The sequence below is a fragment of the Centruroides vittatus genome, unplaced genomic scaffold (assembly GCF_030686945.1).
Source record: "Centruroides vittatus isolate TY-2023 unplaced genomic scaffold, ASM3068694v2 contig_461, whole genome shotgun sequence".
NCBI classification, from domain to species: Eukaryota; Metazoa; Arthropoda; class Arachnida; order Scorpiones; family Buthidae; genus Centruroides; species Centruroides vittatus.
This window is the reverse complement of record NW_027122257.1, coordinates 18,409-33,137: the sequence shown is the minus strand read 5'-3', so window position 1 is coordinate 33,137 and position 14,729 is coordinate 18,409. Positions and strand designations below refer to the sequence as shown.

At 34.2% G+C, this 14,729-nt stretch overlaps 1 pseudogene; it reads left to right on the top strand.

The window, feature by feature from the left end:
• The first annotated feature begins 9,176 nt into the window (after nt 1–9,176).
• On the top strand, nt 9,177–14,461 carry LOC136977611 (uncharacterized; annotated as a pseudogene).
• The last annotated feature ends 268 nt before the right edge of the window (nt 14,462–14,729 follow it).

Genomic DNA, 14,729 nt, shown 5'->3' with positions numbered 1-14,729 from the left:
AAAAAAAAATTGTAAATAATGGTAATGAGTAAAATCTGCATTACGTCCGAGCCGTATTCGAGACGTAACCCCTCGACCTTTGAGAACTGAAATTTGAGAGCATCAGTGCCCGATACCTCACTCTTAAAATATCAAGTTATATATGACGCACGGGCGTTACCGAACTTCAAAATGTTGAATGAATGTGCCCCATACACACATTAACTTCCATACATGAAAAAAGTTTTTTGCATTTCTCGACCTTTCATGGTCCCCGAATCCAGAAAACGTAAAAATCTTGGGGAGGGTCATTTTTGACCGATCGCCATACTTTGCTAGCTGTTATATTAAAATACTGTATATATTAACAAAGAGAAATTAAATTTACAGATATATAAAATAAACCTCACGGCTTCAGTGTCTAAGGCTACCCGACTTCACATTTGGGTCACCTTTTATGGTTCTGATTGACGTCATACCATACGTCATCAATTTTCATCCTATTATTTAGGTTGATATAATTTTGATAATGGCTAATGGCTATGTGTTCTTTAAATCTTATATACGTGTTATTTTTCTTTAAATTTGTTTTTTAAATTTACAATCTGTAGCCTGAAGAGGGATTGGAAAATTACCAATCCGAAATGCATTCTTAAGTAGGCGAAATAAAAAACTGTTTTAATCTTGTTCCCCGTTAATTGCGGATAATTAACTGTTTTCGTCTTTCCGTTGTCGCGTTTATTATTAAACGACAAATACGAAATATTCATATAACCATACAACATGCAAAAGACACGTGAATAGGCGCTCTTGCATCGTTTGTTAAAAATGGCATGTAGTGATGATAATTTCAAATACATTACGAACTTTTGATTATCGTTATTAGATGGCAATATTTATAAGATTTTGTGTTGGTGAGCGATTATTTTAGCTAGAGTACCTAGATATCAGAGTAGCGACACACGAGTCATCGCCGCCATGTTCTGTCGACTGTCAACACGTGATCTATAGGTTTACATTAAGAAATGACGATTTTTTTAGTTTATTAAAGTATTTTATTCGTAAAACTGCTTTATTAAACTAACTAAACTAAAAAAAATCGTCATTTCTTAATGTAAACCCATAGATCACGTGTTGACTGTCGACAGAACATGGCGACGATGACTCGTGTGTCGCTACTCTGATATCTAGGTACTCTAATTTTAGCTAATCGATTGAGGGAGGCCGGATGGCCGAGCGGTCAAGGTGGCAGCCTACGGCTCTGAGGGACCCGGGTTCGAATCCCGACGGGTCGAAAAAAATCCCCAGGATATTTTTCGGGGGGTGGTCCGTCCGGATATGTTGGGCCCCGTCCCTCACCACCTGGTCGCCCCATTGTGGGCTTGGCCGAACCCATAATGGCTTGCAAAAGAGGCCCTCTTAGTGCCCACAGGACGGAAAGAGTTAAAAAAATAATAAAGTTTAAAGGAAATTTTAAAAAAATAATTTAAATTATAAATTTTTATTTTTTTTGTTTTGTGGAGTTAATCGATTTGGCAAGTGAGCCACTCAATTCACGTTGATTTGTTTTTTTCAACTTGTTACAGTTAAGTTGATTGGTCGAATCATTATAGTCGCAAACCTAGATGCATTGTAAATTATCTCATCATGCTTAATGGTATACGTAACCAAGTAAGTATGATGTATTTCCGTTTGCCTTTCGAGTTCGCTCGATGGGTATGGGCGCGTTTTTTTTCATGCAGCGAAAATGTAGCGAAATGACGTCACGAGCAGCGTTGGCCATTTAGAAACGGGTTTCAAAGGATTAGCTGTAAAGTGCTTCTCGAGAACTGCATAAAAAATCGCGTCCTATAACTAGAGACTAAGGCCCCTGATTCTATCCCGAGTCTCCCAAATCGGTGTATTGCCACCTTAACCGTTCGGCCATCCTGCCATCTTACTGTTTTTTCTAGTTTCCACAGGGAAAACATAGAGGATTTAATTCTCTTATTTCTTTAGTGATTCGTAAACCAAAATTCTTATGAAATTCGGCATAAAATATTGCACCAAAAGATTTTTGGTTTACGAATCACTAAAGAAATAAGAGAATTACTTATACTCCGAATTCCAGTAAAATAATTAATAGATAATTTATTTTGAAATTAATTAGAAGTAAAAACAGTTTATATGGTATTTTATAAAATTATTCGATTTATTCGATCAATAATTTTTATACGTTCGAATCGACTTTAAAATATAATAATTATTATTTTTTTAAATCGCCGCTATGTGGCGTACGTTATCCTTGGCGCCAATTATTTGTATGAATAGGAAGACGATGACTCTAAACATGTCTCTGGTGCGCACGCTGACGCCTATCTACTGGCCGCCGGCCTCCATCACTCCTAGTCACCACGTGGCGGCGCTGGAGCGCTACATTAGCCTCACTGGTCGTTTCCCTTAGCAACTGGCAACGTCGGTCGGAGAAAGAGCCGCATAGGCTATAATTTCCATATCAAACAAGCGAAAGGAAAGGAAAGGAAGATGGTTCTTCTTGTGACATTTTAGAGCCTTAATTGGAAGTTAATATACTAAAACAACTCGACTTCGATGGATAATTATTGCAGTTGTCTTCAATATATTTTTATTGTCTAAGTTATTACTGCAATTTTGAAATTTGACCGATAAGATGCATATAACGACAACTGTTTTGCTGCGACGAAAACAATCTTAGGAGATGGCGACTCGAATGGGGAAGATTCAGTAAGTAGTCCCATGATATTTTTGTTTATAGCTGTTTTTAGGCGGGTTGCCCCGAAAAACTCGTGTGTTTTTGAAATGTGTATAAAATATGTCTCCTACAAGTCAAAATGCTTTGAATTGAGTTAAAAATTTAAAGAATAAAATGAACTTAGATCCCACTTCGGTTAATGTTACCTTAGGTAGCCAATATGGCGGTTCGTCTCTAATTCCAGCAAGGAAACAGTGGGACGCACGTTCTAACCTAACCTAACCTAACCTATTCTAATAATTTGGTTGCTAATAATTATGGTAGTTTATTAGAATAGGTTAGGTTAGGTTAGAACGTGCATCCCATTGTTTTCTTGTTGGAATCAGAGACGAACCGCCATCTTGACTACCTAAGGTAACATTAACCCCAAATATTACAAGGTCTGACAAGTAAAGAATTTTCAGAGCCCTGCCACAAATAGGCTACATATTGATTATTGACAATCTGTGACATGCCATAATAAGGAAAAATTTAAAAAAAACTGATAAGTCAGTTTAAAATTAATAAATACAAATGTATTCTGACAGTTTGAGTTAATTATACTTTCTATTTGCAAAATTTCCTCAACTTTAACACAAAATAAAAAAAAGTGAACTTTTAAGAAATTGGGGGATTTCCTGGGATATTTCCCGGGTTAAAAAAACAGCCGGGATCCGAGATCCTGTTTGAGAAACCCTAGAGATAAGAGAGAATGCAGGCAGACAAAACGGTTTCTTGTGAAGGCTGGCAGGAACGCTACTACACCCTAAGCAACGGGTAGAAAAAGCTCCCTAGTATTGTTACTTACGAGTAACGCTCATATAAACATATATGAGCGTTACTCATAGGTAACAATACTAGGGAGATTTATATGAGAGAAAATGTGCGACGGGATTATGTACCTGTACTAAATGCATTTACAATCCACTCGTTTATGAAGAACACAAGTGAAAGAAAAAATATTACTCCCTTGAAAAAGTTACTTCATGAAACAGTATTGTATCTCTCATCTGGTGCTCCTGTATTTTATACTTAATTTATTACAAACAAACAGATGATATCACATATATTGACTTATCCTTGACATTCTTTCTTCATTAATGGTAAGTTCAGGATATAAATTTTAAAGATTATTCCTTCATTCCTTCCCATATAAAGCAGCTTATTTAAATCATTTTGTTAAAGGAGCAATTTCTCATACTCAGAATAACTTAGAGGATATGGATAAGCAGGATATATCCTCCTTTCACCTGATTTATTTATTTACATTTTTTAAATATTATTTTAAGAATCATATGATATATTATCATAATATTATGACATGAATAAATTGGAAAAGCACTATTTAGTTTTAAATGACAAATGCTTTCTTACATTAAAAAATTGATTGATTGATAAAATCATACTTGGTATTTTTTTTTAAAATATTGCTGACATAACAAGGATAGAAAAGAGGAATATTTTAAATATGTTTTTGTATATTGATTTGAAAGAAGCATTGCCTATAATTTTATCATCTAATCTTCCAAAAAAAAAATTTATAAAACAAAAATACGATAAATACAGTTAAAGAAATTAATATTTATTATATTTTTGATATATTCATAAAAATTTTTCGAGTGTGTTACTTATGATTTTAAATAGAAAAAAAATCTTATTATATGATGTAATACTTAGTTTCAGTTACATATCATATCACATAAGCTTATGATTTGTAGTAAAATAAGAGTAACTATGAATTTCTTTAGTACTGAAAAAAATTTCACTCATTAATTAAAAATCAATAATTTAAGAAATCATATCTCAGGATTTAGAATGCATGAAAAAGTAATTACTAATATAAACAATAATTTTATAAATATTTATGGAAAGAGATTTTCACACAAATAATTTTTATTAATAGACTTTTACTAAATTCTGATAACATACCGTATAAGTGCATAAAAGATGAACATGTAGACCAGGGATGGGCAACCTTTTTCTATGTAAGGGCCACATTTGAAACTTCTGAATTAACGCGGGTCGCACATAAGAAAAAAAATAAAAAATACGGGTAAATCACAAATATTTATTTATAAATTAACATAGGTATACTGTACTTAATGTGACTGCTGGAATTGATGCGAATGTACTGTACATAGTTACATTCTATGTATCCGTACAGTGGTGTACTTAGGATTTAACTTGGAGAGCCGAGCTTTTTAATGCAAATTCGGTAAAATTTCCATCTTATACGGCCTCTAATTCATAAGTAGTGTAGAAATAGAAGACACGACAGCTTATAAATTAAAAAATGAATTTTAATTAGGAAGAGATTTTTGGAAAATTTTCTAGTTTTTTTCCCCCTTTTCCTTTGGAGGGTGCCAGAACTTCTTGCCCTCTCTCTGTGTGCCACTGTATTTATATACATATATTTTGATAATTAAATTTTAAACCAAGATTATGTTGTTAATAAAAGATTTTATATTTCATTTTTATGAAATTTTATTTATTTAAATTTTATCAAATGATTGATGTACTTTTTTGCAGAATGATGCATGGTTTACACATATTACAAATATTATTTTGTTAGTATAGAGAGGTTTCATGTCGACATCACGAGTGACGTCATGAGCATGCGCAATTGTCCAGCGCCATCTTTGTGACTGTTTGTGACTTGTTTACGTTTTGTGTGTGTTCACGTGCGTTTTAACTGGAGTTCTTGTGTTGTTTTTTTCGTCGCGAATATCACTATGGTGATTTGTTGTGTAATTGGGTGTAATGCTAGTTCACTCAAGAACAAAGGAACATCATTTTTTAAAATTCCCGGCATTATTTGTCATCAAGGATCTCAAACTGAGGAGCTTTCACGACGAAGGCAAACTGCATGGCTCTCGAGAATTAACCGGAAAAATTTCGTTACGAATAAAGTGAATATCAATACAAGAGTTTGTCAGAAACATTTCATTTCAATATTTACGTTAATAAACACTAAGTTATATTTTAAAACCTAAAAGAGTTTACTGATTTGCTTATATTAATTTAGTTAGGTATAATGCATTTATAAACGAATAACTAACGTAATTTCAGGCTTTAGCTAGTGCAAACTTATAAACATTACACGTTAAAACGAAAAGCAAGTAGACTTATTATATGCTAGTTTCAACTAGAAAATAAAGGTACTGAACAATTTGAATTAAAAAATTTCCACGGCTGTTTTTAATTAGACTTTTACTTTCAGACAAAAATTCTTACTTAAGAAATACGTAAAAACACGAGTTTAAACAAACAAAAGAAAACATATCTTTCCAAGCAATATTACTTCGCTGTTATTAATTACTTTTACTTTTATATCAGGAGAAACCCAGCCACTTGTTAAATAGTTATGGGCCTCTAAAGATTTATAAGCTTTCATTTGTGACAGGGTGTAGAAATTTGTTGTAAAAACCAAATAGTTTATAATGTCACCAAATTCTACTTTCGGCCACAACTCTTGATATACGACGAAGTCTGATAAACTGGCTTCGTATGGATCGCCTTGACATAACGAAATTTTCTCTTCGTACAGAGCTGCATCTCGTCCTGTTAGACTGCTAGAATAGCTTGCAAGAAAAGAATCTTTTTTAACTTAATCCATGATAATAGAACTGCAGTATTTTTGTACGTTTAAACTAAAAAAAAGACGTCAAATAACAGACTACGTGCAAGCTAAGCGAGCGAAAACTACCACAAAAATGGCGAATGGGCGGAGCAAATGTGTGTTTTATCACGTGACGTGCGACCTTGAAACCTCTATTAAATATTTTAATATAAAGTTTCTTTTATATTTGAACACATTTTATAATGAGAAGCAAATAAAAATAATTATTTAATTTTGGCAACTTAAACCCATTTGTTGCTTAAACATAAATTATTTATGTTAAGATTTAACCATTTATGGAAATTATTAAACGGCCAAACTTACGGAGCAAAACAAAAATTATTGCATAAGTCAAAAAGCTATAATAATAAAAAAATTAAAAAAAAAAGATTATTCCAAGGCTATTTTGCAACTTGAGATTAAGTCATAACAAAAAAGTCTTTACCAATATTAATTTTTTAAATTATAAATATGACCTTCTTTAATAAAAAAAAGAACAGGAAGTAGCCTCATTTTACTCTGTTAACTAATTTTTTATTTAAAATTAAAAGAAATTACTTAATTCATACATTAAAGTGATAGATACAATTACATGATCTTCATAAATGTGATTTAACTTGTTTTGAATTAAGTAAATTATTATTTATATATGTATCAAAATTTCGAACAACTAATAACACGAAAGTTATTGGAACAGTAATAAATCAGTAGGAACAAATACAAAGTAATTTTTAAATACCGCAAAGTGTCGAAAATCTGGATTAATTGGGCCAGATCACATCTGGATTTCTAATTCATCTAGATTTTCAAATATACATGTAAATTAGCATTTTAAGTACTGTAAACTCCAAATACATTATGAAGTATTCTGAGATCAAGTCAGTATTTGACAAGAAATGTAAGAATAGTTACAAAGATTCCAAATATAGTTTATAGAATCACTATATTTGGTTAATGTTACTTATGGTTTCGGGATGGCAGCTCGTCTCTGATTCCAGCAAGTGGAGGGGGGGAAACAGTGGGGACGCACGTTCTAACCTAACCTATTCTAATAAATTACCATAATTATTACCAGCAATGAATTTAGTAAAAAGTAAAACAAGAAATCGGCAAACAGACTCTCATCTAAAAAATAATTTAAAATTAGCGATGACAAATATTCACCAAAATATATCTATATCAGATATCTGTTTGCCGATTTCTTGTTTTACTTTTTACTAAATTCATTGCGGGAAAAAACTGTTTGCATATGTAAGTTGTACAAAATAAGGACAGAATTTTTGCCACATACTTTCTTAAGTTAGGAAATTGATTTTCTTTCATAAAAGTTTTATAAAAATCTACCAAATTTTTTTCTTTAAAAGTATCTTCAAATCTAAATTACTTTGCAAGTCTATTAACTCCAATTGAAGTTCATTTGGTACGTTTTCTATGTTTACTGAAAAAGGTGCCGTAATTATTCGTATTTCGTTTTTTCGGCTAAGAAATTTTTCGAATCTATTTTTAAATTCTTGTTCTAGTTCTTCGACTTTCTCTGCATATTTAAAATAATTTTTAGGTTCGGTGCGTTGTAATAAAGTGGGGAAAAAGTGACAATTTTTGTTACGCAATTGCGTGCTCCATAATTTGAGCTTGGATATAAATGCTTTTATAAATGTTATAAATTCAGATATGATAAGATTTTTTCCTTGCATTTTTATATTTAATTCTGACAAATGCATTGTAATATCGACAAAAAATGCAAGATCTGTCAGCCATTCGCAGTCTGAAAGTTCTTTAACAGGTTTTCCTTTCATTTCCATAAATAATTTTATTTCTGGTAAGAGATTGTAAAATCTTTGTAAAACTGAAGATTTGCTTAACCATCTGACGTCAGTGAAAATAAAAGTCATTATTTTCAGCATCAATATCAGACAAAAATTTTTTAAACTGACGATGGTTCAATGCACGACCTCTCAGAAAGTTCACTGTGGATATTACTATATTCATAACATGTTCCATATTAATTTTCTTAGCGCATAAATTCTCCATGTGCAAAACACAATAGCAATTAAATAAGTCATTTGGATTTTCATTTTGTGCTAATTTATTTGAGAGAATACCAATTAAACCACGTTGCTCTCCTCTGAAAGACTGGGCACCATCAGTTGTAATTTCACTCAGTTTTAATAGTGAGAGTTCATTTTTCACTAAATCCACTACAGCATGATTAAAAATCTCAGACAATTCCCTCAGTAATCTCCTGAATCTGTTTAATGGAATATGGACAGAACATACTTTTCCTGACTCTTGGAGGCTAACTATCATTATTCCAATTTCCAAGCCAGGTAAAGACTGTAAGAATCCTTCTAATTACAGACCAATCTCTCGTACGAGTTGTCTCTAAACTTTTTGAGAGAATGGTAAACGGACGTCTGATGTTCCTCTTAGAGGAAAAGGAGTACTTTTCACCACATCAGAGTGGATTTCGTAGGAACAGAAGTACCACGGACAATTTAGTAAACCTTGAAACATCTATACATGAAGCGTTTGTTAAATGACAGCACTTAGTGTCTGTGTTTTTCGATATAGAGAAGGCCTATGATCGCTGCTGGTGATACGGAATACTTCGTGATCTGCACTGATTCAAATTGCGGGGTAATTCGCCAATTTTTATAAAAGACTTCCTGCAGAATCAAAGATTCCAAGTCAGGATGGGCAAAACTTTATCTAGGCTTTACACACAAGGTGTTCCTCAAGGTTGTATTTTGAGTGTGACTCTGTTTCTAATTAAAATGAACAGCATAGCTAAGTGTCTCCCTCCCAGTGTGAAACACACTCTGTATGTGGATGACTGATTCTGAATTTGATCTTCAGACAGGTAGATTGAGTCTTTCTGCTGATTTTTCTAAGTTTTACAGGTAGTAAGCCTAGTTTTAGAGTTAGTCCGAGGTTCCCTGTGTTAGGGTATAGAGCTAGTGAAACTGCGTTGAGTGCCACCTATACGCAGGCAAAGGAAACTTTTTTGGGAAAACACGAACGTCTTTTGGGTTAGATACGTACTGAGACGCGGTGCTTGTTTTCTTCCTGATAATAAACCACAGCTTTCAGCAACACAAAACTTCGAAAAATAACTGTTGTGTGGTCAGTTGTAATGTAACCTATATTACTGCACTGCCAGGTACAAAGTTTTATTCGTTCCCGACTGAACAGTACCCTGGGAGGAAAGAGAAATGGCTGGCTGCAATTCGGAGGATTGAGTAAGTATTCTTGGGTATTTTCATTGAAGGTATTTTTTTAAAGTTGTGTGTGTGTGTATATAACTGACATTTAAAGGCGTTGTATTGTAATGATCTCTGTAAATGGCTAGGGTGCGATTTTTAGCAGTAAATAGGTGCAGTCTACTTTATATTACTACCCATTGCTTACGTAGTGCAATGAATAATAACTCATTAAAAATACCAAAACATTTCGTATTTCTGAAAATCTAAAATCTTGATAATAAATAACAAATTTTAAAAAATGCTTAATGGTGTCATTACTAATAAACAACAACTAACCCGTTATATATAAAGACCAACAACTGCCGAATTATCGGGCTAGCAAATGGCTATAGTAATATTAATAATTTAAGTTAATTTGGTACTAGAGTTAGGCGTTAGGCGCCATCTTCTTGCTAAATTTAATAATTAATAATTTAATAAATTTAATAATTATTAAATTTATCAAGAGATGGCATTTAATGCCTAACTCTAGTACCAAATTAACTTAAATTATTAATATTACTATAGCCATTTGCTAGCCCGATAATTCGGCAGTTGTTGGTGTCATTACTAGCCATGGGACAGTATTAAAGATCATTTCAAGTAATCATTATTCAAAACATGACCAAAGTTGCTTGATAATTGTAATATGTAAAATTAAAAACACTTTTCAGAGAAGGTGGCAAACCTTGGCAACCCACAAAGTATAGCAAAGTCTGCAGTCAGCATTTTGTAGGTGGACGGAAAGTTGATCACCCCAACCATCCAGCATACATTCCAACACTTTTTCCAACATGCTACAAGAAACAGGGTTGTGGAAATGTTGATAGGTTTATAAGGCAGGCAAGAAGGAAAGAAGAAAAGATGGAGAGCATGGATAACAGCATGGATGTGGACACTGAAACCATACCTGTTATCACCAAACATGCCACTGGAACACAAACTTGATGTAGGGGAACCGCTTTATAGTACAGATAATATGGCAGTCTTATTTTGTGAAAAGTTATGTAATGATGTGGGTACCCAAACTAATATTTATTGTAAAAAGCTGTTGCCCAAATCTAATAACCAAATAAGAGTGAAGGAATATAAAGATGCGAGATCTGGTCCTGAGTTATCTTGTAAAGTACTATTTTTTTAGTAGCTTAGGAAACCGACTATAATTACGGTCGGTGAAACTTCGTAGGGCCCGGACCACTTGGATGCTAATTTTGCACTGTATCTGCGACTAGAGGAGGAGATTAGTTGTTATAAAAACTCATCCAAAGCACCCACCTTGAGAATATCTGGTTGCCTTCTTAAATTGTACGCCCTCTGTTGCTTTTGTTGGGCCATTCTCATGTTAGTTCGGGCTTGTTTCTGAATCTTTTGCAGTTCTGCCCATTTCTCGGTAACTGTCGTGGGACTCTGTGGATAATTCGTTAATCGGTCCCAGGGAAGTGCAATTTCTCTTCCAAGGTGTAATCGGGCTGGTGTATATTTGGTTGAGTCTTGTATTGATGTCCTCAACGCTAGAGCCAGTTCCGATATATGAATATCCCATTCGCGATGATTTCGCTCTATGTATGCAGCGATCATCCTTCCGATCGTTCTATTCACTCTTTCTGTGAAATTAGACTGCGGGTGGTAAGGTGTGGTCAGGATATGTCGTATCCCAGTACGATTGCATACTTCCGCCATGAGGTGAGAAATGAATTGCGGTCCATTATCTGAAATCAAAGTCTTAGGCATGCCATACCTACAAAAGTATTCGTTATACATACAATTAACAATTTTTTCTGCGGTAATTTTTTGCAGTGGGAAAATTTCTACCCATTTACTGAAGTAATCAGTCATTACTAATAGATACTGGTTACCTTTATTGGACCGCGGATATGGTCCCATTATTTCGACTCCAATTTTCTCCCGGGTTCAGTTAATTAGGGGACTTGCATAAGTCCGGCCGTTTTTCTTTGGCTAAACTTAGTCACTTGACACGTATGGCATCCTAGTACATATTCTTTTATTTCTTGGCGCATTCCGGGCCAATAGCAGCGTTGCTGGACCTTTCTTGTAGTTTTTCTTATACCCAAGTGGCCGGCAGTTGGATGATAATGTAGTTCCTTTAGAACTTCTTGTCTTAAGTCTCGTGGAATGACGGGACGAAAACTTCCTGTATCATCTGGCTTTCTGCTATAATACAGGGTTTTATTTATTAGTCGGTAATGTGCCGACTTACCTATTATTTCAGAGGAAAGAGTAGGGTCCTCTGGTAAATCCCCTGTGGCCAAGTATCGGTAGAGTCCGCTCCATTCTATATCATTTTCTTGGGCGGTGATTAAATCTTGTTCCTTCTCAAAGGTTGTTACTGCTAACAATTTTGCGGTTAAGTCTGTTTCCTCGATTTGATGAGGATTTTCAACAGGTCGTTGGGATAACGCATCAGGTAGTTGATTAACTTGAGAATATTGTTCGAGGTCCTGCAAGAAATCGGACGCAGTTATGTTTGACCTACCGTTAAATTGTATCTCTGGTGGTGGCGGAGCTGTTTGAAGCCAAACCATGGACGTATTTGGCGCTGAAGGCACACCTTGCCTTGGTGTTGACGCTTCGGGCCGTACAGCACTAGTAACATTTGGTGTTGTAGGCTCGGAAATTCCAGTCGTAACACAAGACGTTAAGTGTGTCACTGCGTTACTCAAGGTTGACACTTGTGTAATAAAACAGACAATTGCTGCTGGAGCTGGTTCAGTTCAGCACGGGTTACTGGTGCACTTTCATCCATCTTTTTTTTTTTTTTTTTTTTCTATTACTTATTGTAAAGAGGTGTTATTCCTCTACCAAATCTAAATCGAATCCAAATTATTTAAACTAAACAAATCAAATATCAATAAATACACTAGAATATCCAATAAAAGTCAATTATCGACTCAAAAGCAAAAAGAGTCCCTGTTTGGGCGCCAGTTGTAAAGTACTTAATTTTAGTATCTTAGGAAACCGACTATAATTACGATCGGTGAAACTTCCGTTAACCTAACGGGTACTTTACACGGATTCGAGATTAGTTTGCCAGGCCTGGGCTTTTAAGCGTGCACCGAAAGATTAGTAATAATAACGATAAATACCAAGTCAAATCAAAAGTTCAAATATATTTAATTAATAACTAGAACGTACTACGTACAAATGTCAATAAGCCAAACAAAATTTATTAACGAAAATCAACTAGTCAACCCGACAATAAACTCAGCTACTTAGCTTAACTTAATAGTAATTCCCCTTGAAATTCGACAAATCAAATACTTAGAAACTATGAACAAAATCTCTTACTAATTAAACGTCTATCCGTTACCTCACTATACGAAGAAAACTATTTCCTCAATCCTTTCGATATCGTCAAATCGTCAATCGAACTCCTCTTTAGCACCTTGGATCGTTCAATTATCAATCTGGACTTCTATTAGAAAATACTTCGCTTTCGAATTAACCTCGCTCTCACAGTCGCCTCGATTTGGAATTCACCTCCGTTTGGAAATCACCTCGGTTTGGAACTCGCCTCTGTTTGGAAATCACCTCGCCTTCTTCGGTTAACGTACGGGTTTTATACTGTGAGGTGACGTCACACTTGAGCTGGGTTACTCCCCTTATTTACATACTTAGTTGCTAACATTTTTCTTTTCTGTTCTGGCAGCTTTAAGTTTCCGACAAAGCTTATAAATCGTTTACAAAATATTTATCATAATTTTCTGGGATGTTTAAGACGGTTTATCAAGTATTTCTCTACTAGTGATTGTGGGGACTCCCCCCTCCATTTTTTTTCTGCGGACTGTTACTTCCGCTGGGCAGCGCAAGTGCGCAAGATTTTTCCTACGGCGCTTATTTCTCCGTGAGTTGTTTTATCTTCATTTTTCATTACTAACAAGAGAGTGGTGGGGAACCTTCGTCCTAAATAAACATAAACCCCAAACAAAAGATAATAAAATGGAAATAATAATAAAATAAAAATAACGTTCGGACTCAGTTCCTTACAATCTGTCCAAAATTTTAATGGTTTTGACAGCATTAATGACAATGATGAACTGCGTGGTTTATGTGGTGTCACATTGCAAGTGTTTGCCTTTCTTTTACAGTTCTTGGAAAGAAAGCGTTGTTTGAAAATTTCAACAGAAAACAGATTGCTGCTGTTTTTGATGAAATTAAAGCTGGGATTGCCTTTTGCAGCATTAAGTATATTATTTTCAGTCCATCGTACTACTGCTTCGTCACATTTTTTTTGTTTTGAAAGAACTGGTGGTTAAATGTAGTGATGTAGTTTATTGGCCATCCAAGTCTGCTGTACAATCTCTGATGCCAAGTAGTTTTAGAAAATATCCTAATGTAAGGTGCATAATAGACTGTACAGAGCTGAAGTGCGAGAGACCTCCTAATCCAGACCAACAAGTTCTTATGTACTCTAACTATAAGGGGACATACACAATTAAGTATTTAATAAGCATCACACCAAATGGACTAATATCTTTTGTTTCAAATGGCTATGGAGGTTGCTGCACAGACGCCTATATTACATCAAATTCTGGCTTTTTGAAACTTCTGGAACCAGGTGATTCAGTAATGGCTGACAAGGAGTTTCCAAATATAAAAACAGATCTTGATAAGATGTCCATTGAACTTTTTATGCCTCCTTTTGCCCACTCAGGTCAGCAGTTTTTTAAGGAAGAGGTTGAAGAGACATACAGTATTGCCAGTGTTAGAATACACATAGAGAGGGTCATAGGGTGCATCAAAACTTATCGTGTTCTTGATAAAATCACAATTGATTTAATTCCTGAGGTTAATTACATAATGAAGATGTGTTGCATTCTAACCAATCTCCAATCTCCTGTTATAAAACCTTAGTTGGCTCTATTTTAAATTTAATTCTATAATGTAAAGTTTAGTAATTTTCTTTTTATATATATATTATATATTGTTAATTTGACAGATATTGGCATATGTGATATTTGAATTTAAGAGATCTGTGAAGGAGTAAGAAGCTTTTTCTTTACTTTTTCCACACCACCCTTTAAATTGTACAAAATTAAGAGTATAATAAATATCAGGATATTAATAGTGCTGTCCTTTTTATTGTTATATCTGTGTATATATATATGTATTATATCTGATT